Source organism: Hemiscyllium ocellatum, chromosome 32 (assembly GCF_020745735.1).
Source record: "Hemiscyllium ocellatum isolate sHemOce1 chromosome 32, sHemOce1.pat.X.cur, whole genome shotgun sequence".
Taxonomy (NCBI): Eukaryota; Metazoa; Chordata; class Chondrichthyes; order Orectolobiformes; family Hemiscylliidae; genus Hemiscyllium; species Hemiscyllium ocellatum.
The window spans coordinates 34,576,982-34,603,489 of NC_083432.1; positions in this window are offsets into that span (position 1 = coordinate 34,576,982).

The following is a 26,508-nucleotide window of genomic DNA, read 5'->3' on the forward strand; positions in this document are numbered from 1 at the left end:
CACCAGAGTGAGCCCACGATAGATTCACAGTAGAGTGAGCACGAGAGAGACCCACAGCAGAGTGAGCACGAGAGAGACCAACAGCGGAGTGAGCACGGGTGAGAGCCACAGCAGAGCGAGCACGAGTGAGATCCATAGCAGAGTGTGCATGGGTGAGACTCACAGCAGAGTGAGCATGCGATAGATTCACAGTCGAGTGAGCATGAGATAGATTCACAGCAGAGTGAGCACGAGTGAAATCCACAGCAGAGTGAGCATGAGTGAGATCCATAGCACATTGAGCACGAGTGAGAGTCACAGCATAGTGAGCACAAGAGAGATCCACAGCAGAGTGAGCACAAGAGAGACTCACAGCAGAGTGAGCACGAGTGAGACAAACAGCAGAGTGAGCATGAGTGAGACCCAGAGCAAAGCGAGAATGAGTGAGAATCACAGCAGAGTGAGCACGGGTGAGACCCACAGAAGAGTGAGCACGAGTGAGACCCACAGCGGAGTGAGCACGAATGAGACCCACAGCGGAGTGAGCGCGAGTGGGACCCACAGCAGAGTGAGCACGAGAGAGACCCACAGCAGAGTGAGCACGAGAGAGACCCACAGCAGAGTGAGCACGAGTGGGACCCACAGCGGAGTGAGCATGAGAGAGTAACACAGCAGACTGAGCACGAGCGAGATTCAGAGCGAGTGAGCACAAGTGAGACTCACAGCAGAGTGAGTATTAGAGTGACGCACAGCAGAGTGAGCACGAATGAGACCTCGAGCAAAGCGAGAATGAGTGAGATCCAGAGCAGAGTGAGCACAAGTGAGACTCACAGCAGAGTGGACATGAGAGAGATCCACTGCAGAGTGAGCACAAGAGAGATCCACTGCAGAGTGAGCACGAGTGAGACCCAGAGCAAAGCGAGAACGAGTGAGACCCAAAGCAGAGTGAGCACGAGAGAGACCCACAGCAGACTGAGTACGAATGAGACCCAGAGCAGAGTGAGCACGAGAGAGACCCACAGCAGAGTGAGCACGAGAGAGAACCAAAGCAGAGTGAGCATGAGAGTGACCCACAGCAGAGTGAGCGCGTGAGAGATCCACAGCGGAGTGAGGATGAGAGAGACCCACAGCAGAGTGAGCACGAGAGAGACCCGCAGCAGAGTGAGCACAAGAGAGACTCAAAGCAGAGTGAGCACAAGTGAGACAAACAGCAGAGTGAGCACGAGAGAGACCCACAGCAGGGTGAGCATGAGTGAGATCCACAGCAGAGTGAGCACGAGTGAGGTCCACAGCAGAGTGAGCACAAGAGAGACCCACAGCAGAGTGAGCACGAGCGAGACCCACAGCAGAGTGAGCACGAGCGAGATCCACAGCAGAGTGAGCACGAGTGAGGTCCACAGCAGAGTGAGCACAAGAGAGACCCAGAGCAGAGTGAGCACGAGCGAGACCCACAGCAGAGTGAGCACGAGCGAGACCCACAGCAGAGTGAGCACGAGTGAGACCCCCAGCAGAGTGAGCGCGTGAGAGATCCACAGCAGAGTGAGCATGAGAGCGAGACCCACAGCAGAGTGAGCACGAGAGAGACCCACAGCAGAGTGAGCACGAGTGAGACCCACAGCAGAGTGAGCGCATGAGAGATCCACAAAGGAGTGAGCATGAGAGAGACCCACAGCAGAGTGAGCATGAGAGTGACCCACAGCAGAGTGAGCATGAGAGAGATCCACAAAGGAGTGAGCATGAGAGAGACCCACAGCAGAGTGAGCACAAGAGTGACCCACAGCAGGGTGAGCATGAGTGAGATCCACAGCAGAGTGAGCACGAGTGAGATCCACAGCGGAGCGAGCACGAGTGAGACCCACAGCAGAGTGAGCACGAGCGAGACCCACAGCAGAGTGAGCGCGTGAGAGATCCACAGCAGGGTGAGCATGAGTGAGATCCACAGCAGAGTGAGCACGAGTGAGGTCCATAGCAGAGTGAGCACAAGAGAGACCCACAGCAGAGTGAGCGCGTGAGAGATCCACAGCGGAGTGAGGATGAGAGAGACCCACAGCAGAGTGAGCACGAGAGTGACCCACAGCAGAGTGAGCACGAGAGTGACCCACAGCAGAGTGAGCACAAGAGAGATCCATAGCAGAGTGAGCATGAGTGAGACCCACAGCAGAGTGAGCACGAGAGAGATCCACAAAGGAGTGAGCACGATAGAGACCCACAGCAGAGTGAGCACGAGAGTGACCCACAGCAGAGTGAGCACAAGAGAGACACAAAGCAGGGTGAGCATGAGTGAGATCCACAGCAGAGTGAGCACGACTGAGACCCAGAGCAGAGTGAGAATGTTGAGAGACCCACAGCAGAGCGAGCATGAGTGAGAACCAGAGCAAAGCGAGAATGAGTGAGACTCACAGCAGAGTGAGCATGAGTGAGACCAAAGCAGAGAGAGCATGAGTGAGATCCAGAGCAGAGTGAGCACAAGTGAGAGTCACAGCAGAGTGATCATGAGAGAGACGCACAGCAGAGTGAGCTCAAATGAGACTCACAGCAGAGTGAGCACGAGTGAAATCCACAGCAGAGTGAGCACGAGAGAGATCCATAGCAGAGTGAGCATGAGTGAGACCCACAGCAGAGTGAGCACGAGAGGGATCCACAAAGGAGTGAGCACGAGAGAGACCCACAGCAGAGTGAGCACGAGAGTGACCCACAGCAGAGTGAGCACAAGAGAGACCCACAGCAGGGTGAGCATGAGTGAGATCCACAGCAGAGTGAGCACGAGTGAGGTCCACAGCAGAGTGAGCACAAGAGAGACCCAGAGCAGAGTGAGCACGAGCGAGACCCACAGCAGAGTGAGCACGAGCGAGACCCACAGCAGAGTGAGCACGAGTGAGACCCCCAGCAGAGTGAGCGCGTGAGAGATCCACAGCGGAGTGAGCATGAGAGCGAGACCCACAGCAGAGTGAGCACGAGAGTGACCCACAGCAGAGTGAGCACGAGAGAGACCCACAGCAGAGTGAGCACGAGTGAGACCCACAGCAGAGTGAGCGCGTGAGAGATCCACAAAGGAGTGAGCATGAGAGAGACCCACAGCAGAGTGAGCATGAGAGTGACCCACAGCAGAGTGAGCGCGTGAGAGATCCACAGCGGAGTGAGGATGAGAGAGACCCACAGCAGAGTGAGCACGAGAGAGACCCCCAGCAGAGTGAGCACAAGAGAGACTCAAAGCAGAGTGAGCACGAGTGAGACAAACAGCAGAGTGAGCACGAGAGAGACCCACAGCAGGGTGAGCATGAGTGAGATCCACAGCAGAGTGAGCACGAGTGAGGTCCACAGCAGAGTGAGCACAAGAGAGACCCACAGCAGAGCGAGCACGAGCGAGACCCACAGCAGAGTGAGCACGAGCGAGATCCACAGCAGAGTGAGCACGAGTGAGGTCCACAGCAGAGTGAGCACAAGAGAGACCCAGAGCAGAGTGAGCACGAGCGAGACCCACAGCAGAGTGAGCACGAGCAAGACCCACAGCAGAGTGAGCACGAGTGAGACCCCCAGCAGAGTGAGCGCGTGAGAGATCCACAGCGGAGTGAGCATGAGAGCGAGACCCACAGCAGAGTGAGCACGAGAGAGACCCACAGCAGAGTGAGCACGGGTGAGACCCACAGCAGAGTGAGCGCATGAGAGATCCACAAAGGAGTGAGCATGAGAGTGACCCACAGCAGAGTGAGCATGAGAGAGATCCACAAAGGAGTGAGCATGAGAGAGACCCACAGCAGAGTGAGCACAAGAGTGACCCAGAGCAGAGTGAGCATGAGAGTGACCCACAGCAGAGTGAGCACAAGTGTGACCCACAGCAGGGTGAGCATGAGTGAGATCCACAGCAGAGTGAGCACGAGTGAGATCCACAGCGGAGTGAGCACGTGTGAGACCCACAGCAGAGTGAGCACGAGCGAGACCCACAGCAGAGTGAGCACGAGAGAGACATACAGCAGAGTGAGCACGAGCGAGACCCACAGCAGAGTGAGCGCGTGAGAGATCCACAGCGGAGTGAGGATGAGAGAGACCCACAGCAGAGTGAGCACGAGAGAGACCCCCAGCAGAGTGAGCACAAGAGAGACTCAAAGCAGAGTGAGCACGAGTGAGACAAACAGCAGAGTGAGCACGAGAGAGACCCACAGCAGGGTGAGCACGAGTGAGGTCCACAGCAGAGTGAGCACAAGAGAGACCCACAGCAGAATGAGCACGAGCGAGACCTACAGCAGAGTGAGCATGAGAGAGACCCACAGCAGAGTGAGCATGAGTGAGATCCAGAGCAGAGTGAGCACGAGTGAGAGCCACAGCAGAGAGAGCATGAGTGAGATCCACAGCAGAGTGAGCACGGGTGAGACTCACAGCAGAGTGAGCACGAGATAGATTCACAGCAGAGTGAGCACGAGTGAGACCCACAGCAGAGTGAGCACGTGAGAAATCCGCAGCGGAGTGAGCACGGGGGAGATCCACAGCAGAGTGCGCACGAGAGAGACCCACAGCAGAGTGAGCACGAGAGAGACCCACAGCGGAGTGAGCACGGGTGAGAGCCACAGCAGAGTGAGCACGAGTGAGACCCACACCAGAGTGAGCCCACGATAGATTCACAGTAGAGTGAGCACGAGAGAGACCCACAGCAGAGTGAGCACGAGAGAGACCAACAGCGGAGTGAGCACGGGTGAGAGCCACAGCAGAGCGAGCACGAGTGAGATCCATAGCAGAGTGTGCATGGGTGAGACTCACAGCAGAGTGAGCATGCGATAGATTCACAGTCGAGTGAGCATGAGATAGATTCACAGCAGAGTGAGCACGAGTGAAATCCACAGCAGAGTGAGCATGAGTGAGATCCATAGCACATTGAGCACAAGTGAGAGTCACAGCATAGTGAGCACAAGAGAGATCCACAGCAGAGTGAGCACAAGAGAGACTCACAGCAGAGTGAGCACGAGTGAGACCCACAGCAGAGTGAGCACGAGCGAGACCCACAGCAGAGTGAGCGCGTGAGAGATCCACAGCAGGGTGAGCATGAGTGAGATCCACAGCAGAGTGAGCACGAGTGAGGTCCATAGCAGAGTGAGCACAAGAGAGACCCACAGCAGAGTGAGCGCGTGAGAGATCCACAGCGGAGTGAGGATGAGAGAGACCCACAGCAGAGTGAGCACGAGAGTGACCCACAGCAGAGTGAGCACGAGAGTGACCCACAGCAGAGTGAGCACAAGAGAGATCCATAGCAGAGTGAGCATGAGTGAGACCCACAGCAGAGTGAGCACGAGAGAGATCCACAAAGGAGTGAGCACGATAGAGACCCACAGCAGAGTGAGCACGAGAGTGACCCACAGCAGAGTGAGCACAAGAGAGACACAAAGCAGGGTGAGCATGAGTGAGATCCACAGCAGAGTGAGCACGACTGAGACCCAGAGCAGAGTGAGAATGTTGAGAGACCCACAGCAGAGCGAGCATGAGTGAGAACCAGAGCAAAGCGAGAATGAGTGAGACTCACAGCAGAGTGAGCATGAGTGAGACCAAAGCAGAGAGAGCATGAGTGAGATCCAGAGCAGAGTGAGCACAAGTGAGAGTCACAGCAGAGTGATCATGAGAGAGACGCACAGCAGAGTGAGCTCAAATGAGACTCACAGCAGAGTGAGCACGAGTGAAATCCACAGCAGAGTGAGCACGAGAGAGATCCATAGCAGAGTGAGCATGAGTGAGACCCACAGCAGAGTGAGCACGAGAGGGATCCACAAAGGAGTGAGCACGAGAGAGACCCACAGCAGAGTGAGCACGAGAGTGACCCACAGCAGAGTGAGCACAAGAGAGACCCACAGCAGGGTGAGCATGAGTGAGATCCACAGCAGAGTGAGCACGAGTGAGGTCCACAGCAGAGTGAGCACAAGAGAGACCCAGAGCAGAGTGAGCACGAGCGAGACCCACAGCAGAGTGAGCACGAGCGAGACCCACAGCAGAGTGAGCACGAGTGAGACCCCCAGCAGAGTGAGCGCGTGAGAGATCCACAGCGGAGTGAGCATGAGAGCGAGACCCACAGCAGAGTGAGCACGAGAGTGACCCACAGCAGAGTGAGCACGAGAGAGACCCACAGCAGAGTGAGCACGAGTGAGACCCACAGCAGAGTGAGCGCGTGAGAGATCCACAAAGGAGTGAGCATGAGAGAGACCCACAGCAGAGTGAGCATGAGAGTGACCCACAGCAGAGTGAGCGCGTGAGAGATCCACAGCGGAGTGAGGATGAGAGAGACCCACAGCAGAGTGAGCACGAGAGAGACCCCCAGCAGAGTGAGCACAAGAGAGACTCAAAGCAGAGTGAGCACGAGTGAGACAAACAGCAGAGTGAGCACGAGAGAGACCCACAGCAGGGTGAGCATGAGTGAGATCCACAGCAGAGTGAGCACGAGTGAGGTCCACAGCAGAGTGAGCACAAGAGAGACCCACAGCAGAGCGAGCACGAGCGAGACCCACAGCAGAGTGAGCACGAGCGAGATCCACAGCAGAGTGAGCACGAGTGAGGTCCACAGCAGAGTGAGCACAAGAGAGACCCAGAGCAGAGTGAGCACGAGCGAGACCCACAGCAGAGTGAGCACGAGCAAGACCCACAGCAGAGTGAGCACGAGTGAGACCCCCAGCAGAGTGAGCGCGTGAGAGATCCACAGCGGAGTGAGCATGAGAGCGAGAACCACAGCAGAGTGAGCACGAGAGAGACCCACAGCAGAGTGAGCACGGGTGAGACCCACAGCAGAGTGAGCGCATGAGAGATCCACAAAGGAGTGAGCATGAGAGTGACCCACAGCAGAGTGAGCATGAGAGAGATCCACAAAGGAGTGAGCATGAGAGAGACCCACAGCAGAGTGAGCACAAGAGTGACCCAGAGCAGAGTGAGCATGAGAGTGACCCACAGCAGAGTGAGCACAAGTGTGACCCACAGCAGGGTGAGCATGAGTGAGATCCACAGCAGAGTGAGCACGAGTGAGATCCACAGCGGAGTGAGCACGAGTGAGACCCACAGCAGAGTGAGCACGAGCGAGACCCACAGCAGAGTGAGCACGAGAGAGACATACAGCAGAGTGAGCACGAGCGAGACCCACAGCAGAGTGAGCGCGTGAGAGATCCACAGCGGAGTGAGGATGTGAGAGACCCACAGCAGAGTGAGCACGAGAGAGACCCCCAGCAGAGTGAGCACAAGAGAGACTCAAAGCAGAGTGAGCACGAGTGAGACAAACAGCAGAGTGAGCACGAGAGAGACCCACAGCAGGGTGAGCACGAGTGAGGTCCACAGCAGAGTGAGCACAAGAGAGACCCACAGCAGAATGAGCACGAGCGAGACCTACAGCAGAGTGAGCATGAGAGAGACCCACAGCAGAGTGAGCATGAGTGAGATCCAGAGCAGAGTGAGCACGAGTGAGAGCCACAGCAGAGAGAGCACGGGTGAGACTCACAGCAGAGTGAGCACGAGATAGATTCACAGCAGAGTGAGCACGAGTGAGACCCACAGCAGAGTGAGCACGTGAGAAATCCGCAGCGGAGTGAGCACGGGGGAGATCCACAGCAGAGTGCGCACGAGAGAGACCCACAGCGGAGTGAGCACGGGTGAGAGCCACAGCAGAGTGAGCACGAGTGAGACCCACACCAGAGTGAGCACGAGAGAGACCCACAGCGGAGTGAGCACGGGTGAGAGCCACAGCAGAGTGAGCACGAGTGAGACCCACACCAGAGTGAGCCCACGATAGATTCACAGTAGAGTGAGCACGAGAGAGACCCACAGCAGAGTGAGCACGAGAGAGACCAACAGCGGAGTGAGCACGGGTGAGAGCCACAGCAGAGCGAGCACGAGTGAGATCCATAGCAGAGTGTGCATGGGTGAGACTCACAGCAGAGTGAGCATGCGATAGATTCACAGTCGAGTGAGCATGAGATAGATTCACAGCAGAGTGAGCACGAGTGAAATCCACAGCAGAGTGAGCATGAGTGAGATCCATAGCACATTGAGCACAAGTGAGAGTCACAGCATAGTGAGCACAAGAGAGATCCACAGCAGAGTGAGCACAAGAGAGACTCACAGCAGAGTGAGCACGAGTGAGACAAACAGCAGAGTGAGCATGAGTGAGACCCAGAGCAAAGCGAGAATGAGTGAGAATCACAGCAGAGTGAGCACGGGTGAGACCCACAGAAGAGTGAGCACGAGTGAGACCCACAGCGGAGTGAGCACGAATGAGACCCACAGCGGAGTGAGCGCGAGTGGGACCCACAGCAGAGTGAGCACGAGAGAGACCCACAGCAGAGTGAGCACGAGAGAGACCCACAGCAGAGTGAGCACGAGTGGGACCCACAGCGGAGTGAGCATGAGAGAGTAACACAGCAGACTGAGCACGAGCGAGATTCAGAGCGAGTGAGCACAAGTGAGACTCACAGCAGAGTGAGTATTAGAGTGACGCACAGCAGAGTGAGCACGAATGAGACCTCGAGCAAAGCGAGAATGAGTGAGATCCAGAGCAGAGTGAGCACAAGTGAGACTCACAGCAGAGTGGACATGAGAGAGATCCACTGCAGAGTGAGCACAAGAGAGATCCACTGCAGAGTGAGCACGAGTGAGACCCAGAGCAAAGCGAGAACGAGTGAGACCCAAAGCAGAGTGAGCACGAGAGAGACCCACAGCAGACTGAGTACGAATGAGACCCAGAGCAGAGTGAGCACGAGAGAGACCCACAGCAGAGTGAGCACGAGAGAGAACCAAAGCAGAGTGAGCATGAGAGTGACCCACAGCAGAGTGAGCGCGTGAGAGATCCACAGCGGAGTGAGGATGAGAGAGACCCACAGCAGAGTGAGCACGAGAGAGACCCGCAGCAGAGTGAGCACAAGAGAGACTCAAAGCAGAGTGAGCACGAGTGAGACAAACAGCAGAGTGAGCACGAGAGAGACCCACAGCAGGGTGAGCATGGGTGAGATCCACAGCAGAGTGAGCACGAGTGAGGTCCACAGCAGAGTGAGCACAAGAGAGACCCACAGCAGAGTGAGCACGAGCGAGACCCACAGCAGAGTGAGCACGAGCGAGATCCACAGCAGAGTGAGCACGAGTGAGGTCCACAGCAGAGTGAGCACAAGAGAGACCCAGAGCAGAGTGAGCACGAGCGAGACCCACAGCAGAGTGAGCACGAGCGAGACCCACAGCAGAGTGAGCACGAGTGAGACCCCCAGCAGAGTGAGCGCGTGAGAGATCCACAGCAGAGTGAGCATGAGAGCGAGACCCACAGCAGAGTGAGCACGAGAGAGACCCACAGCAGAGTGAGCACGAGTGAGACCCACAGCAGAGTGAGCGCATGAGAGATCCACAAAGGAGTGAGCATGAGAGAGACCCACAGCAGAGTGAGCATGAGAGTGACCCACAGCAGAGTGAGCATGAGAGAGGTCCACAAAGGAGTGAGCATGAGAGAGACCCACAGCAGAGTGAGCACAAGAGTGACCCACAGCAGGGTGAGCATGAGTGAGATCCACAGCAGAGTGAGCACGAGTGAGATCCACAGCGGAGCGAGCACGAGTGAGACCCACAGCAGAGTGAGCACGAGCGAGACCCACAGCAGAGTGAGCGCGAGAGAGATCCACAGCAGGGTGAGCATGAGTGAGATCCACAGCAGAGTGAGCACGAGTGAGGTCCATAGCAGAGTGAGCACAAGAGAGACCCACAGCAGAGTGAGCGCGTGAGAGATCCACAGCGGAGTGAGGATGAGAGAGACCCACAGCAGAGTGAGCACGAGAGTGACCCACAGCAGAGTGAGCACGAGAGTGACCCACAGCAGAGTGAGCACAAGAGAGATCCATAGCAGAGTGAGCATGAGTGAGACCCACAGCAGAGTGAGCACGAGAGAGATCCACAAAGGAGTGAGCACGATAGAGACCCACAGCAGAGTGAGCACGAGAGTGACCCACAGCAGAGTGAGCACAAGAGAGACACAAAGCAGGGTGAGCATGAGTGAGATCCACAGCAGAGTGAGCACGACTGAGACCCAGAGCAGAGTGAGAATGTTGAGAGACCCACAGCAGAGCGAGCATGAGTGAGAACCAGAGCAAAGCGAGAATGAGTGAGACTCACAGCAGAGTGAGCATGAGTGAGACCAAAGCAGAGAGAGCATGAGTGAGATCCAGAGCAGAGTGAGCACAAGTGAGAGTCACAGCAGAGTGATCATGAGAGAGACGCACAGCAGAGTGAGCTCAAATGAGACTCACAGCAGAGTGAGCACGAGTAAAATCCACAGCAGAGTGAGCACGAGAGAGATCCATAGCAGAGTGAGCATGAGTGAGACCCACAGCAGAGTGAGCACGAGAGGGATCCACAAAGGAGTGAGCACGAGAGAGACCCACAGCAGAGTGAGCACGAGAGTGACCCACAGCAGAGTGAGCACAAGAGAGACCCACAGCAGGGTGAGCATGAGTGAGATCCACAGCAGAGTGAGCACGAGTGAGGTCCACAGCAGAGTGAGCACAAGAGAGACCCAGAGCAGAGTGAGCACGAGCGAGACCCACAGCAGAGTGAGCACGAGCGAGACCCACAGCAGAGTGAGCACGAGTGAGACCCCCAGCAGAGTGAGCGCGTGAGAGATCCACAGCGGAGTGAGCATGAGAGCGAGACCCACAGCAGAGTGAGCACGAGAGTGACCCACAGCAGAGTGAGCACGAGAGAGACCCACAGCAGAGTGAGCACGAGTGAGACCCACAGCAGAGTGAGCGCGTGAGAGATCCACAAAGGAGTGAGCACGAGAGAGACCCACAGCAGAGTGAGCACGAGAGTGACCCACAGCAGAGTGAGCACAAGAGAGACCCACAGCAGGGTGAGCATGAGTGAGATCCACAGCAGAGTGAGCACGAGTGAGGTCCACAGCAGAAGGAGCACAAGAGAGATCCACAGCAGAGTGAGCACAAGAGAGACTCACAGCGGAGTGAGCACGAGTGAGACAAACAGCAGAGTGAGCACGAGAGAGACCCACAGCAGAGTTAGCATGAGTGAGATCCAGAGCAGAGTGAGCACGAGTGAGAGCCACAGCAGAGAGAGCATGAGTGAGATCCACAGCAGAGTGAGCACGGGTGAGACTCACAGCAGAGTGAGCACGAGATAGATTCACAGCAGAGTGAGCACGAGTGAGACCCACAGCAGAGTGAGTACGTGAGAAATCCACAGCGGAGTGAGCACGGGGGAGATCCACAGCAGAGTGCGCACGAGTGAGACCCACAGCAGAGTGAGCACGAGAGAGACCCACAGCGGAGTGAGCACGGGTGAGAGCCACAGCAGAGTGAGCACGAGTGAGACCCACACCAGAGTGAGCATGCGATAGATTCACAGTAGAGTGAGCACGAGAGAGATCTACAGCACAGTGAGCACGAGAGAGACCCACAGCGGAGTGAGCACGGGTGAGAGCCACAGCAGAGTGAGCACGAGTGAGACCCACAGCAGAATGAGCAAGCGATAGATTCACAGTAGAGTGAGCACAAGAGAGATCCACAGCAGAGTGAGCACGAGAGAGACCAACAGCGGAGTGAGCACGGGTGAGAGCCACAGCAGAGCGAGCACGAGTGAGATCCATAGCAGAGTGTGCATGGGTGAGACTCACAGCAGAGTGAGCATGCGATAGATTCACAGTAGAGTGAGCATGAGATAGATTCACAGCAGAGTGAGCACGAGTGAAATCCACAGCAGAGTGAGCATGAGTGAGATCCATAGCACATTGAGCACAAGTGATATTCACAGCAGAGTGAGCACAAGAGAGATGCACAGCAGAGTGAGCACAAGAGAGACTCACAGCAGAGTGAGCACGAGTGAGACAAACAGCAGAGTGAGCATGAGTGAGACCCAGTGCAAAGCGAGAATGAGTGAGAATCACAGCAGAGTGAGCACGGGTGAGACCCACAGAAGAGTGAGCATGAGTGAGACCCACAGCGGAGTGAGCACGAATGAGACCCACAGCGGAGTGAGCGCGAGTGGGACCCACAGCAGAGTGAGCACGAGAGAGACCCACAGCAGAGTGAGCACGAGAGAGACCCACAGCAGAGTGAGCACGAGTGGGACCCACAGCGGAGTGAGCATGAGAGAGTAACACAGCAGACTGAGCACGAGCGAGATTCAGAGCGAGTGAGCACAAGTGAGACTCACAGCAGAGTGAGTATTAGAGTGACGCACAGCAGAGTGAGCACGAATGAGACCTCGAGCAAAGCGAGAATGAGTGAGATCCAGAGCAGAGTGAGCACAAGTGAGACTCACAGCAGAGTGGACATGAGAGAGATCCACTGCAGAGTGAGCACAAGAGAGATCCACTGCAGAGTGAGCACGAGTGAGACCCAGAGCAAAGCGAGAACGAGTGAGACCCACAGCAGAGTGAGCACGAGAGAGACCCACAGCAGAGTGAGTACGAATGAGACCCAGAGCAGAGTGAGCACGAGAGAGACCCACAGCAGAGTGAGCACGAGAGAGACCCACAGCAGAGTGAGCGTGAGAGTGACCCACAGCAGAGTGAGCACGAGTGAGACCCACAGCAGAGTGAGCGCGTGAGAGATCCACAGCGGAGTGAGGATGAGAGAGACCCACAGCAGAGTGAGCACGAGAGAGACCCACAGCAGAGTGAGCATGAGTGAGACCCACAGCAGAGTGAGCGCGTGAGAGATCCACAAAGGAGTGAGCATGAGAGTGACCCACAGCAGAGTGAGCACAAGAGTGACCCAGAGCAGAGTGAGCATGAGAGTGACCCACAGCAGAGTGAGCACAAGTGTGACCCACAGCAGGGTGAGCATGAGTGAGATCCACAGCAGGGTGAGCACGAGTGAGATCCACAGTGGAGTGAGCACGAGTGAGGCCCACAGCAGAGTGAGCACGAGCGAGACCCACAGCAGAGTGAGCACGAGAGAGACATACAGCAGAGTGAGCACGAGCGAGACCCACAGCAGAGTGAGCGCGTGAGAGATCCACAGCGGAGTGAGGATGAGAGAGACCCACAGCAGAGTGAGCACGAGAGAGACCCCCAGCAGAGTGAGCACAAGAGAGACTCAAAGCAGAGTGAGCACGAGTGAGACAAACAGCAGAGTGAGCACGAGAGAGACCCACAGCAGGGTGAGCACGAGTGAGGTCCACAGCAGAGTGAGCACAAGAGAGACCCACAGCAGAATGAGCACGAGCGAGACCCAGAGCAGAGTGAGCACGAGCGAGATCCACAGCAGAGTGAGCACGAGTGAGGTCCACAGCAGAGTGAGCACGAGAGAGACCCACAGCAAAGTGAGTACGAGAGAGATTCACAGCAGAGTGAGCACGAGAGAGACCCACAGCAGAGTGAGCACGAGAGAGACCCACAGCAGAGTGAGCACATGAGAGATTCAAAGCAGAGTGAGAACGAGAGAGACCCACAGCAGAGTGAGCACGAGAGAGATCCAAAGCAGAGTGAGCAAGAGAGAGATCCACAACAGGGTGAGCACAAGAGAGACTCACAGCAGAGTGAGCATGAGTGAGATCCAGAGCAGAGTGAGCACGAGTGAGAGCCACAGCAGAGAGAGCATGAGTGAGATCCACAGCAGAGTGAGCACGGGTGAGACTCACAGCAGAGTGAGCACGAGATAGATTCACAGCAGAGTGAGCACGAGTGAGACCCACAGCAGAGTGAGTACGTGAGAAATCCACAGCAGAGTGAGCACGGGGGAGATCCACAGCAGAGTGCGCACAGGTGAGACTCACAGCAGAGTGAGCACGAGAGAGACCCAGAGCAGAGTGAGCACGAGAGAGACCCACAGCAGAGTGAGCACGAGAGAGACCCACAGCAGAGTTAGCATGAGAGTGACCCACAGCAGAGTGAGCACGAGTGAGACCCACAGCAGAGTGAGCGCGTGAGAGATCCACAGCGGAGTGAGAATGAGAGAGACCCACAGCAGAGTGAGCACGAGAGAGACCCACAGCAGAGTGAGCACGAGTGAGACCCACAGCAGAGTGAGCGCGTGAGAGATCCACAAAGGAGTGAGCATGAGAGTGACCCACAGCAGAGTGAGCATGAGATTGACCCACAGCAGAGTGAGCACAAGAGAGATCCATAGCAGAGTGAGCATGAGTGAGACCCACAGCAGAGTGAGCACGAGAGAGATCCACAAAGGAGTGAGCATGAGAGAGACCCACAGCAGAGTGAGCACGAGAGTGACCCACAGCAGAGTGAGCATGAGAGTGACCCACAGCAGAGTGAGCACAAGGGAGACCCACAGCAGGGTGAGCACGAGTGAGATCCACAGCAGAGTGAGCACGAGTGAGAGCCACAGCGGAGTGAGCACGAGTGAGACCCACAGCAGAGTGAGCACGAGCGAGACCCACAGCAGAGTGAGCACGAGAGAGACCCACAGCAGATTGAGCACGAGCGAGACCCACAGCAGAGTGAGCGCGTGAGAGATCCACAGCGGAGTGAGGATGAGAGAGACCCACAGCAGAGTGAGCACGAGAGAGACCCACAGCAGAATGAGCACGAGAGAGACCCACAGCAGAGTGAGCATGAGTGAGATCCAGAGCAGAGTGAGCACGGGTGAGAGCCACAGCAGAGAGAGCATGAGTGAGATCCACAGCAGAGTGAGCACAAGTGAGACTCACAGCAGAGTGAGCACGAGATAGATTCACAGCAGAGTGAGCACGAGTGAGACCCACAGCAGAGTGAGCACATGAGAAATCCACAGCGGAGTGAGCACGGGTGAGAGCCACAGCAGAGTGAGCACGAGTGAGACCCACACCAGAGTGAGCACACGATAGATTCACTGTAGAGTGAGCACGAGAGAGATCCACAGCGGAGTGAGCACGAGAGAGACCAACAGCGGAGTGAGCACGGGTGAGAGCCACAGCAGAGCGAGCACGAGTGAGATCCATAGCAGAGTGTGCATGGGTGAGACTCACAGCAGAGTGAGCATGCGATAGATTCACAGTAGAGTGAGCATGAGATAGATTCACAGCAGAGTGAGCACGAGTGAAATCCACAGCAGAGTGAGCATGAGTGAGATCCATAGCACATTGAGCACAAGTGAGAGTCACAGCATAGTGAGCACAAGAGAGACTCACAGCAGAGTGAGCACGAGTGAGACAAACAGCAGAGTGAGCATGGGTGAGACCCAGAGCAAAGCGAGAATGAGTGAGAATCACAGCAGAGTGAGCACGGGTGAGACCCACAGAAGAGTGAGCACGAGTGAGACCCACAGCGGAGTGAGCACGAATGAGACCCACAGCGGAGTGAGCGCGAGTGGGACCCACAGCAGAGTGAGCACGAGAGAGACCCACAGCAGAGTGAGCACGAGAGAGACCCACAGCAGAGTGAGCACGAGTGGGACCCACAGCGGAGTGAGCATGAGAGAGTAACACAGCAGACTGAGCACGAGCGAGATTCAGAGCGAGTGAGCACAAGTGAGACTCACAGCAGAGTGAGTATTAGAGTGACGCACAGCAGAGTGAGCACGAATGAGACCTCGAGCAAAGCGAGAATGAGTGAGATCCAGAGCAGAGTGAGCACAAGTGAGACTCACAGCAGAGTGGACATGAGAGAGATCCACTGCAGAGTGAGCACAAGAGAGATCCACTGCAGAGTGAGCACGAGTGAGACCCAGAGCAAAGCAAGATCGAGTGAGACCCACAGCAGAGTGAGCACAAGAGAGACCCACAGTAGAGTGAGTACGAATGAGTCCCAGAGCAGAGTGAGCACGAGAGAGACCCACAGCAGAGTGAGCACGAGAGTGACCCACAGCAGAGTGAGCAGGAGTTTGACCCACAACAGAGTGAGCACGAGAGAGATCCATAGCGGAGTGAGCACGAGTGAGACCCACAGCAGAGTGAGCACGAGAGACCCAAAACAGAGGGAACACGAGGGTGACCCACAGCAGAGCGAGCACGAGAGAGATGCATCGCAGAGTGAGCACGAGTGTTACCCACAGCAGAGTGAGCACGTGAGGGACGCACAGCAGAGTGAGCACAAGTGAGACCCACAGCAGAGTGAGCACGAGAGAGACCCACAGCAGAGTGAGCATGAGAGAGACGCATAGCAGAACGAACACAAGAGAGACCCACAGCAGAGTGAGCACGGGGTGGGGAGTGGAATAAAAATTGGTGGTGACTGGGTGGCCTGGTCAGCCCCTGCGGGCCTGGCTGAGATACTTGGTGAACCATTCCACTCCCTTTCCGACGTGACCATCCTTGGCCTCTTCCATTGCCACAACGTACCAAACCGCAAATTGGTGGAACAACACTTCATCTTCCGGCTGGGCAGCCTTCAACCCAGAGGACTCAGCACTGAGTTCTCCAATTTCAAATAACCTCCCTTCCCATTTTCTGACTTCCTTCCTAACCCCTCCCCATGCCTTCAACTCCTCCATGCCACCAATTGGATTCATTCCTCCCATTGACCAACCAGGTCATACCCTCTACCTGGTAAAAACAATGACTGCAGATGCTGGAAACCAGATTCTGGATTTGTGGTGCTGGAAGAGCACAGCAGTTCAGGCAGCATCCAACGAGCAGCGAAATCGACGTTTCGGGCAAAAGCCCTTCATCAGGAATAAAGGCAGTGAACTGGAAGCATGGAGAGATAAGCTAGAGGAGGGTGGGGTGGGGAGAGAGTAGCATAGAGTACAATGGGTGAGTGGGGGAGGAGAGGAAGGTGATAGTCAGGGACGAGAGGGTGGAGTTTTTAGGTGGAAAAGAAGATAGGCAGGTTGGACCAGTCCGGACAAGACATGGGGACAGTGCTGAGCTGAAAGTTTGAAACTAGGATGAGGTGGGGGAAGGGGAAATAAGGAAGCTGTTGAAGTCCACATTGATGCCCTGGGGTTGAAGTATTCCGAGGGAGAAGATGAGGCGTTCTTCCTCCAGGCATCTGGTGGTGAGGGAGTGGCGGTGAAGGAGGCCCAGGACCTCCATGTCCTCAGCAGAGTGGGAGGGGGAGTTGAAATGTTGGGCCACGGGGCGGTGTGGTTGATTGGTGGGGGTACCTGTCATCACCTATCCCCACTTCACCAACCCTCCCCGCCACCCCCTTTATCTGCAGCTCCCCTCATACCCACCCCCAGTCCTGAGAAGTGTCACACCCGAAACATCGACTTCTTCACCTCATGATGCTGCCTGACTTGCTGTTTTCTTCCAGGCTCCTGCCTGTCTAGAGTCATAGAGTCATAGAGATGTACAGCATGGAAATAAACCCTTCAGTCCAACCCATACATGCCAACCAGATATCCCAACCCAATCTACTCCCACCTGCCAGCACCCAGCCCATATCCCTCCAAACCCTTCTTATTCATTTACCCATCCAAGTGCCTTTTAAATGTTGCAATTGTACCAGCCTCCACCACATCCTCTAGCAGCTCATTCCATACACCTACCACCCTCTGCATGCAAAAGTTGCCCCTTAGGTTTCTTTTATATCTTTCCCATCTCACCCTAAACCTATGCCCTCTAGTTCTGGACTCCCTGGGAAAACACTTTATCTTTTTATCCTACCCATGCCCCTCATAATTTTATAAACCTCTATAAGGTCACCCCTCAGCCTTCGACGCTTCAGTTTTGGGCAGTTTTGGTCTCCATTTTTAAGCAAGGAAGTCCACATGTTGGAAGTTTACTAGATTAATATGTGAAATAAGCAGGTTGTCTTAAGCAAAAAGATTGAACAGACTAGCTTTGTTTTCACTGGAGTTTAGAAAAGTGACAAGAGATGTGAATGATAGTTATAAGATCCTGAATGGTTTTAACAGTGTGGTCATGGAAATGGTATATCTTTGTGTGGGTGAGTCCAGAACTAGTAGTCAATGCCTTAAGGTGAAAGGTCAACCTTTTAGACCAGAGATGAAGAAAATCCTTTTCGCTGAGGATTGTGAAATTTGCAACTCTGTCTCAGAAGACAGTGGAGATAAGGTCATCAAATATTTTTGAAGGTATATGACAATGCTGTGGCTTTAAGAGGTACATTTTGTTCTGCTTTCTTTTAAGAGAGAAATTGAATGAGAGGGCTTGGGCTTTTTTTACAGTTGCAACAATAGAAGCAGCCTGGATGGATGTGGCCAGCTCTCGCAGACCAGGATTTCTGGTTTTTAGTTTTTTAGCTTTTAGATTCAGCAGTGGCTACTGGAGTCTCAACAGGTTTGGAAGCTGCAATAACTGTCTCGTGGCTGCTACTCTGTCTGAGTTTTCACTCAATATTGCTCTCTCTCTCTCTCTGCTGCTGGATTGCATGTGAGAAAATCTGTGTCTGACTTTGCCTTTTTGTCAAAGGGATGTTGCTATATTGGAACAGTTAATCAGTAATGGTTACTGTATCTATTATTCTGGTGATGTTTTCTAGGAGAGTTGTTACTCTAATTTCTTCTTTCTTTTCAAGCATTTTAACTATAGTGTTTGAATAAATTGCATTTTGCTTTATGTTAAGAAGCTTGCCATTGCGAATTGCATTCGGAATACAATATTTAACACTCAACTTTAAAATAATAAAAAATCACGGTCTTGGCCACCTTCTTTAAATATTTTCAGGGGGTCTGGTCTGGTCCATGACAGGTAGAAGTGGACAGATTTGTGTTACAATTAGAATCCCTACAGCGTGGAAACAAGCCCTTCAGCCCAAAAAGCCCACACTGACCCTCTGAAGAGTAACCCACTCAGCCCATTCCCCTGACTAATGCACCTAACCTATACATCCCAGAACACTATGGGCAATTTAGCTTGGCCAACTCACCTAACCCGCACATATTTGGACTGTGGGAGGAAACCCCCGCAGACACAGGGAGAATGCGCAAACTCCACACAGCCTGAGGCTGGAATCAAACCCAGGTCCCTGGTGCTGTCAGGCAGCAGTGCTAACTACTGAGCCACCGTGCCACTATATTTGACAGTGGAATTAAAGATTATTGGGAGTTGATGGGAATGTGGACTTTTGACCTTAAGCAGCTAAACCATGCTCTTATTGAATGGTAAGGGAGTCTTGAAGGACTGAATGGTCTACTTCCCCTTCTGATCCGCATGTACATAAATTCATGATTTTCAATCCTAGCAGATTCTGCCCTTTGTTCCACCTGTCTCAAACCGGTAAAGCATCACTAAATGAGGAGACATAAACCAAGGCAATGCAGAGACCTAATAGCGGGGCCCAGGACACATGTAAATCAGTATCCAGTAATCAGAGCCAGGGACTCTAAGGGGTGCACTGTGTTTGGAGCAAGGGTGTGGGGCTGTTATTCTCAAGCAAGGTCAAGCAAGTGAGGCCACTGTGCTGGGATCTGGGCCAATGCTGCTGTGCTGTGGTTGGGAGGCAGATTTATAGCACTGGGGTGGGATGGGGTGGTGGGGGCCACTGTTTTGTGGCTGGGTCGGGTGGGGTGGTTGTGCTCATGTCAGTGAGCAAGGGCTGGGAGCCTGAAACCGCACCAGGGGCTCTGGATTCCTGCCCCTGCCCCTGCTGAATAGTGTTTACTGCGATGTTGTAATATCTTCAGACTGTTTGACAGTGCAAACAGTCACAACTGCCATACACCAGAGATTTTCCTCATTTAATGGGGATTCACTGTGAATAAATATCCCTCATTTTCTCTCTCTCTCTAGCCAAGGATTTAATCAGGAAGCTTCTTAGTCTTAAAACAGGTTATGCATTTATTAAAACAAAGAAGCTTTATTTCATATTTCACAAATTCCTTAAGGTACTTTACTTACAACAGATTATATTTGGAGTGCAGTCATGTGATTAAAACAAAATAGCAGCACTTTGCAATACAACAGCATTCCACAAATCACAATAACCAGTTTTACTCAATCTCACTCAGTGAAGAATGCCCGCTAGCTATGGGTTTAGCTTTTGATCCGACTGGTGGTGTCTCCAGGAAGGTTGTATTTGTTCAGTACTGTGTTAATCTGAACTATTTGCTCAAATCCAACAGAGTTTGAACCAACCACCTCCTGACACTAAGACGTGTTTGGAACATTGCAATTTTCAAAGTTGCTACGACTTTTGCTCCTTTGTATCCATTTATAAAACGAGGTACATTATAGAAAGCTGTTTCTGTGGTTAAATTACCAGAGTTTCATAGATGGAAGCAAAGCCAACTAGACTGTGCATCTAATGGACTGAGAATAGATCATATAGACTACAGTGGGTCATATGGCTGATTTGTAGCAGTCATTTTATATTAAACTGTACAATTTGAAAATATGCAGCCTCATGGTCAGTAGCACAAAGAAAGCCTTTCTAAAATTAAGATATACATGTAATGACATATACAGTATTTGATTTTCAAACTGCCTGATAAAATATTCATTGTCTTACTGAACAAACAAACTTAAGCCATTTATCACAGATAAGTGCTGTCAAACAGTGTCACATCTCCTCAAGGTGGGTTTGTCTGATAAGAGGACGATTTGCTGCAGTCATTATTAACCAGATGCTATCTCCCTTGAATTGCATCTATAATTTCTCAACTTAATGGAACAAATTAAATAAAGAATTTGGTATGAACTTGTTTCACAGACACTGGACTGCCTTTGTTCTGTGCACAATGCTTATTTACACATGTCAATTCTTACCCATCTGGCAAGAAGGCTTGGTGTCTATGGTTCAGCTGTCTGTGCAATGAATTATTCAGCAGTTTATTGCGTTTGCTTTTGACGACGTGCTATCCAATATGAGAAAACTATCAACATGTGAAAATCAGGCCATGGGCAAAATGCAAGTTGACTTCGTCCTCAAGTTAAATATTTTAATGAGAGAATTCACGTTTGTCCTTATAATGAAGGTGTAGCCAGCACAAGGACCATAAGGGAACCAGTAACCAGGCTTGAGTGGCAGTCTGTTACACTTCCCCAGGCTGGATAATGCCGAGCAGGACCCAACACCAGGAAGCTGGAGTTAGAAGACTTCTGTTCAATGAGGCCCAGAAGCAAGAACAAGCTTAAACAAATCTTTGCAAGAGCTTTATTAGCATATGTAATTTGATAGAAGCAGCATCTTGCGCCAGTTAACAAATCACATATAACATGACTGTGTGCCGATTCTGCCTGTATATATGTTTGCTAAACATTCTGGCCCTTCAGAACGCAGTCAGGTAAAGGTGAACTGATTGAATTATAATTACTGCAAAGCAAATTGTGTCACTGGCATAGCTTTCTAACCCTGATTTGTTTTTTTTTAGGCCAAAGGAATAAAAGGTTGTCAGAAATATTCATCTGTGCAACAAGCAGCATGGAGCATTTATCATTATCTACCAAAGTGTTTGCCTGCCAGTATAAATTCTGTTCACTCACCACTGATACCGTTATCTTGCTATGCCACTGCCTCAGGCTGGACCAGACCGTTCACAGTGTCTTATTTGAACCTGAAATAAGCTTCTGACTCCACACCCGCTTCCATCATAAAGACAGCATGTTTCATCTTCTTTAATATGGCCCATCTCCAGTACTCTATTGGTTTATCTGTTGTGGAATCCTTCATCTATTCATCTCTGTTATCTCCAAATATGACAATGCTAAAGCTCTCCTGCCCTTCTGACCATCCCCCCACTACCCTCAACCCACCACCTCCCATGATCTCCATCTCAAACTCCAGCTATTTGTCATTCAGCTCACAGCGTACTGATAATCACAATGCTCATTTTACTCGAATTTTTTCCCAATTCTCTAATTGCAAAATATCTAACAAAACAGTATAGAGTTCTATGTTGTCAGACAGTGTTTACCCTCGAGTAAAAAGTGAGGTCTGCAGATGCTGGAGATCACAGCTGAAAATGTGTTGCTGGTTAAAGCACAGCAGGTCAGGCAGCATCCAAGGAACAGGAAATTCGACATTTCGGGCCAGAGCCCTTCATTAGAGTGTTTACCCTCTCCCACCACTAACTGATGTATACGTGACTACACTTGGAGAGGAAGAGAACAAAAAGCTTGCATTGTTTCTGTGCCTGATGAGATTACATTGTCGCACAATGAACTTGATGAAAGGCAATAGACAATAGACAATAGGTGCAGGATTAGGCCATTCAGCCCTTCGAGCCTGCACCGCCATTCAATATGATCATGGCTGATCATTCCTAATTAGTATCCTCTTCCTGCCTTATCTCCATAACCCTTGATTCCACTATCTTTGAGAGCTCTATCCAACTCTTTCTTAAATGAATCCAGAGACTGGGCCTCCACTGCCCTCTGGGGCAGAGCATTCCACACAGCCATCACTCTCTGGGTGAAGAAGTTTCTCTTCATCTCTGTCCTAAATGGGCTAACCCGTATTTTTAAGCTGTGTCCTCTGGTTCGGCACTCACCCATCAGCGGAAACACGATGGAAACAGAGTGTCCAATCCTTTCTTAATCTTATATGTCTCAATCAGATCCCCTCTCAGTCTTCTAAACTCAAGGGTATACAAGTCCAGTCGCTTCAGCCTTTCAGTGTAAGGTAATCCTGCCATTCCAGGAATTGACCGCGTGAACCAACGCTGCACTCCCTCAATAGCCAGAATGTCTTTCCTCAAATTTGGAGACCAGAACTGCACATAGTACTCCAGGTGTGGTCTCACCAGGGCCCTGTACAGCTGCAGAATCACCTCTTTGCTTCTATATTCAATTCCTCTTGTTATGAAGGCCAGCATGCTATTAGCCTTCTTCACTACCTGCTGTACCTGCATGCTTGCCTTCATTGTCTGGTGTATAAGAACACCCAGATCTCTTTGTACTGCCCCTTTACCTAAATTGATTCCATTTAGGTAGTAATCTGCCTTCCTGTTCTGGCCACCAAAGTGGATAACCATACATTTATCCACATTAAACTGCATCTGCCATGCATCTGCCCACTCACCTAACTTATGCACATCACCCTGTAATCTCCTAATATCTTCATCACATTTCACCTTGCCACCCAGCTTTGTATCATCAGCAAATTTGCTAATGTTATTGCTGATACCATCTTCTATATCATTAAAATATATTGTAAAAGCTACGGTCCCAGCACGGATCCCTGCGGTACCCCACTGGTCACTGCCTGCCATTCCGAAATGGAGCCGTTTATCATTACCCTTTGTTTCCTATCAGCCAACCAATTTTCAATCCAATATAGTACTTTGTCCCCAATACCATGCGCCCTAATTTTACTCACTAACCTCCTGTGTGGGACTTTATCAAAAGCTTTCTGAAAGTCCAGGTACACTACATCTACTGGATCTCCCTCGTCCATCTTCAGAGTTACAACCTCAAAAAATTCAAGAAGATTAGTCAAGCATGATTTCCCCTTCATAAATCCATGCTGACTCTGTCCTATCCTGTTACTACTATCCAGATGTGCCGTAATTTCATCCTTTATAACAGACTCCAGCATCTTTCCCACCACTGAGGTCACAGCTGAAAATGTGTTGCTGGTTAAAGCACAGCAGGTTAGGCAGCATCCAAGGAACAGGAAATTTGACGTTTCGGGCATAAGCCCTTCATCAGGAAAGGCTTATGCCCGAAACGTCGAATTTCCTGTTCCTTGGATGCTGCCTAACCTGCTGTGCTTTAACCAGCAACACATTTTCAGCTGTGATCTCCAGCATCTGCAGACTTCATTTTTTACACCACTGAGGTCAGACTAACTGGTCTATAATTTCCTGCTTTCTCTCTCCCACCTTTCTTAAAAAGTGGTATAACATTAGCCACCCTCCAATCCTTAGGAACCGACCCCGAATCTATCGAACTCTGGAAAATAATCACCAACGCTTCCATGATTTCCCGAGCCACCTCCTTCAGTACCCTGGGATGTAGATCATCAGGCCCCAGAGACTTATCAACTTTCAGACCTAACAGTCTCTCCAACACCAAAGCCTGGCAAATATAGATTCCCTTAAGTTCAGGTCCTTCAGCCACTGTTACCTCAAGGAGATTGCTTGTGTCTTCCCCAGTGAACACAGATCTGAAGTACCCATTTAATTCTTCTGCCATTTCTTTGTTCTCCGTAATACATTCCCCTGTTTCTGTCTTCAAGGGCCCAATTTTAGTCTTAACCATTTTTTTGCCTTACACGTACTTAAAAAAGCTTTTACTATCCTCCTTTATATTATTGGCCAGTTTACCTTCGTACCTCATTTTTCCTCTGCGTATTTCCTTCTTAGTAATCCTCTGTTGCTCTTTAAAAACTTCCCAGTCCTCCGTTTTCCCACTTATCTTTGCTATGTTGTACTTTTTCTCTTTTAACTTTATATGTTTCTTAACTTCCCTCGTCAGCCACGGCCGCCCATGCCTCCTCCTGGGATCTTTCTTCCTTTTAGGAATGAACTGATCCTGCAACTTCTGCATTATACACAGAAATATCCGCCATTGTTCCTCCACGGTCATCCCTGCTAAAGTATTGCACCATTGAACTTTGGCCAGCTCCTCCCTCATAGCTCCATAGTTCCCTTTATTCAACAGAAATACTGTCACTTCCAACTGTACCCTCTCCCTCTCAAATTGCAGATTGAAGCTTAATGTATTATGGTCACTACTTCCCAATGGCTCCTTCACTTCGAGGTCTCTGACCAATTCTGGTTTGTTACACAATACCAGATCCAGAATTGTCTTTTCCCTGGTCGGCTCCAGCAGCAGCTGCTCTAAGAATCCATCTCTGAGGCACTCCACAAAGTCTCTTTCTTGAGGTCCAATACCATCCTGATTCTCCCAGTCTACCTGCATGTTAAAATCCCCCATAACAACTGTAGTAACATCTTTACCACAGGTCAATTTCAGCTCCTGATTCAACTTACATCCGACATCCAGACTACTGTTTGGGGGCCTGTAGATGACTCCCAAGAGGGTCATTTTACCCTTAGTATTTCGCAGCTCTATCCACACTGACTCTACATCCCCTGAGTCTAGGTCCCCCCACGCAAGGGACTGAATGTCATCCCTTACCAACTGGGCCACCCCACCCCCTCTGCCCGTCAGTCTGTCCTTACGATAGCATGTGTAGCCTTGATTAATCATTTCCCAGGCCCTGTCCACTTGAAGCCACGTCTCAGTTATCCCCACAATATCGTATCTACCAATTTCTAAAAGAGCCTCAAGCTCATCCATCTTATGTCTAATGTTTCATGCATTCATATACAGTATTTTTAATTTGTTACTGCTCTGACCCTTCCCATCAACCCCTAGTTCACTCAACCTTACAGCATGATCCCTTTCCAAGTTTTTTGCCTCATTGATACAGTTGTCTTTCTTGACTTCTCTTGTTCTAACTTTCCCTTCAATTTCTATTTTAAACATCCAGTTGCACCCCCCACCCCCCCCACCCCCCCCCCCCCACCCCCGCTACCTAGTTTAAATGTAGCGGTGTTGCAGTAGAAAACCTGCCTGCCAGAATGCTGGTCCGTAACCTATTAAGGTGAAAACCGTCTCTCTTGTAGAATTTATGCTTACCACAAAATACACCCCAGTGATTCAAGAACTTAAATCCTTGCTTCCTGCACCAGTTCCCCAACCACACGTTTGAGTCCATTATCTCCCTGCTTCTGGCCACACCAGCCCGAGGAACAGGAAGCAAACCGGAGATAACCACCTTAGACGTCCTACTTTTCAGCCTTCTTCCTAGTTCTCCAAAGTCCCGCTGTAGTATGTTCCTCCTCTTCTTCCCGACATCATTTGTGCCGACATGTACCACCACCTCTGGCTCTTCACCCTCGCCCTTGAGGATTTCCCGCACTCTGTCCGCGATGTCTTTTACCCTGCCACCAGGAAGGCAACACACCATCCTTAAATCCCATCTGCTGCCACAAAAACCCCGGTCAGTTCCTCTCACGATGGGGTCCCCTATTACCACGGCTCTGTGCGATGTCCGACTCATCCGCTCTGCCTCTGCACCAACCTTTGATTGACAGGCCTGGCCGCCTTGCGAACTGGCAGTGTCATCAGTCTCTACTGTTTCCAAAAGCTTCAACTTGTTCCTGACAGGTATTTCTCCCGGGGTCTCTTGCACCTGTCTCCTCTCTGGCTTCCTCATCGTCCGCTCTCTTCTGGCATGATTGGTGTAATAACCTCACTGAAGGTCTTGTCCAGAAAGATCTCATTCTCTCGGATGAGCCTAAGGTCCTCGAGTTCTTTCATCAGCGCTGCAATATGCTCGGTCAATAGCTGAATGTGCGCACACTTTCCACATATATACGAGCCAGACACACCAGAGTCGTTGACCTCTCACATCAAGCACGTAGCACACTGAACCAGCTGGGCAGTCATGTCTTCACCCTCTTCATCTGTGGTGTAATCACTTCACTCAACCTCCTTGTCAAAGACTCCTGAGCTGAAGCCTCACTCTTCGATCCAAACTTCCTTAGACACTCTTTTTGTGGCAAGTCTGTGGACTCTTAATTTGGGTTAGAGGAGGAGGGAGGGTGGGAGACCCTACTTTGTAGGACCTGGGGTTTAGAACACACCCACTCTAATAGCAATCACTTATCTTCCCGACCGGCTTTGCGCTCCGCCTGAACTTCCGCCCAGCTCCCGCCGCTCTCTGCTGCAAAATATTGGTGGGACAACTATCTCCCAAACATACGGTCACAAGTTCAACTCCTAACT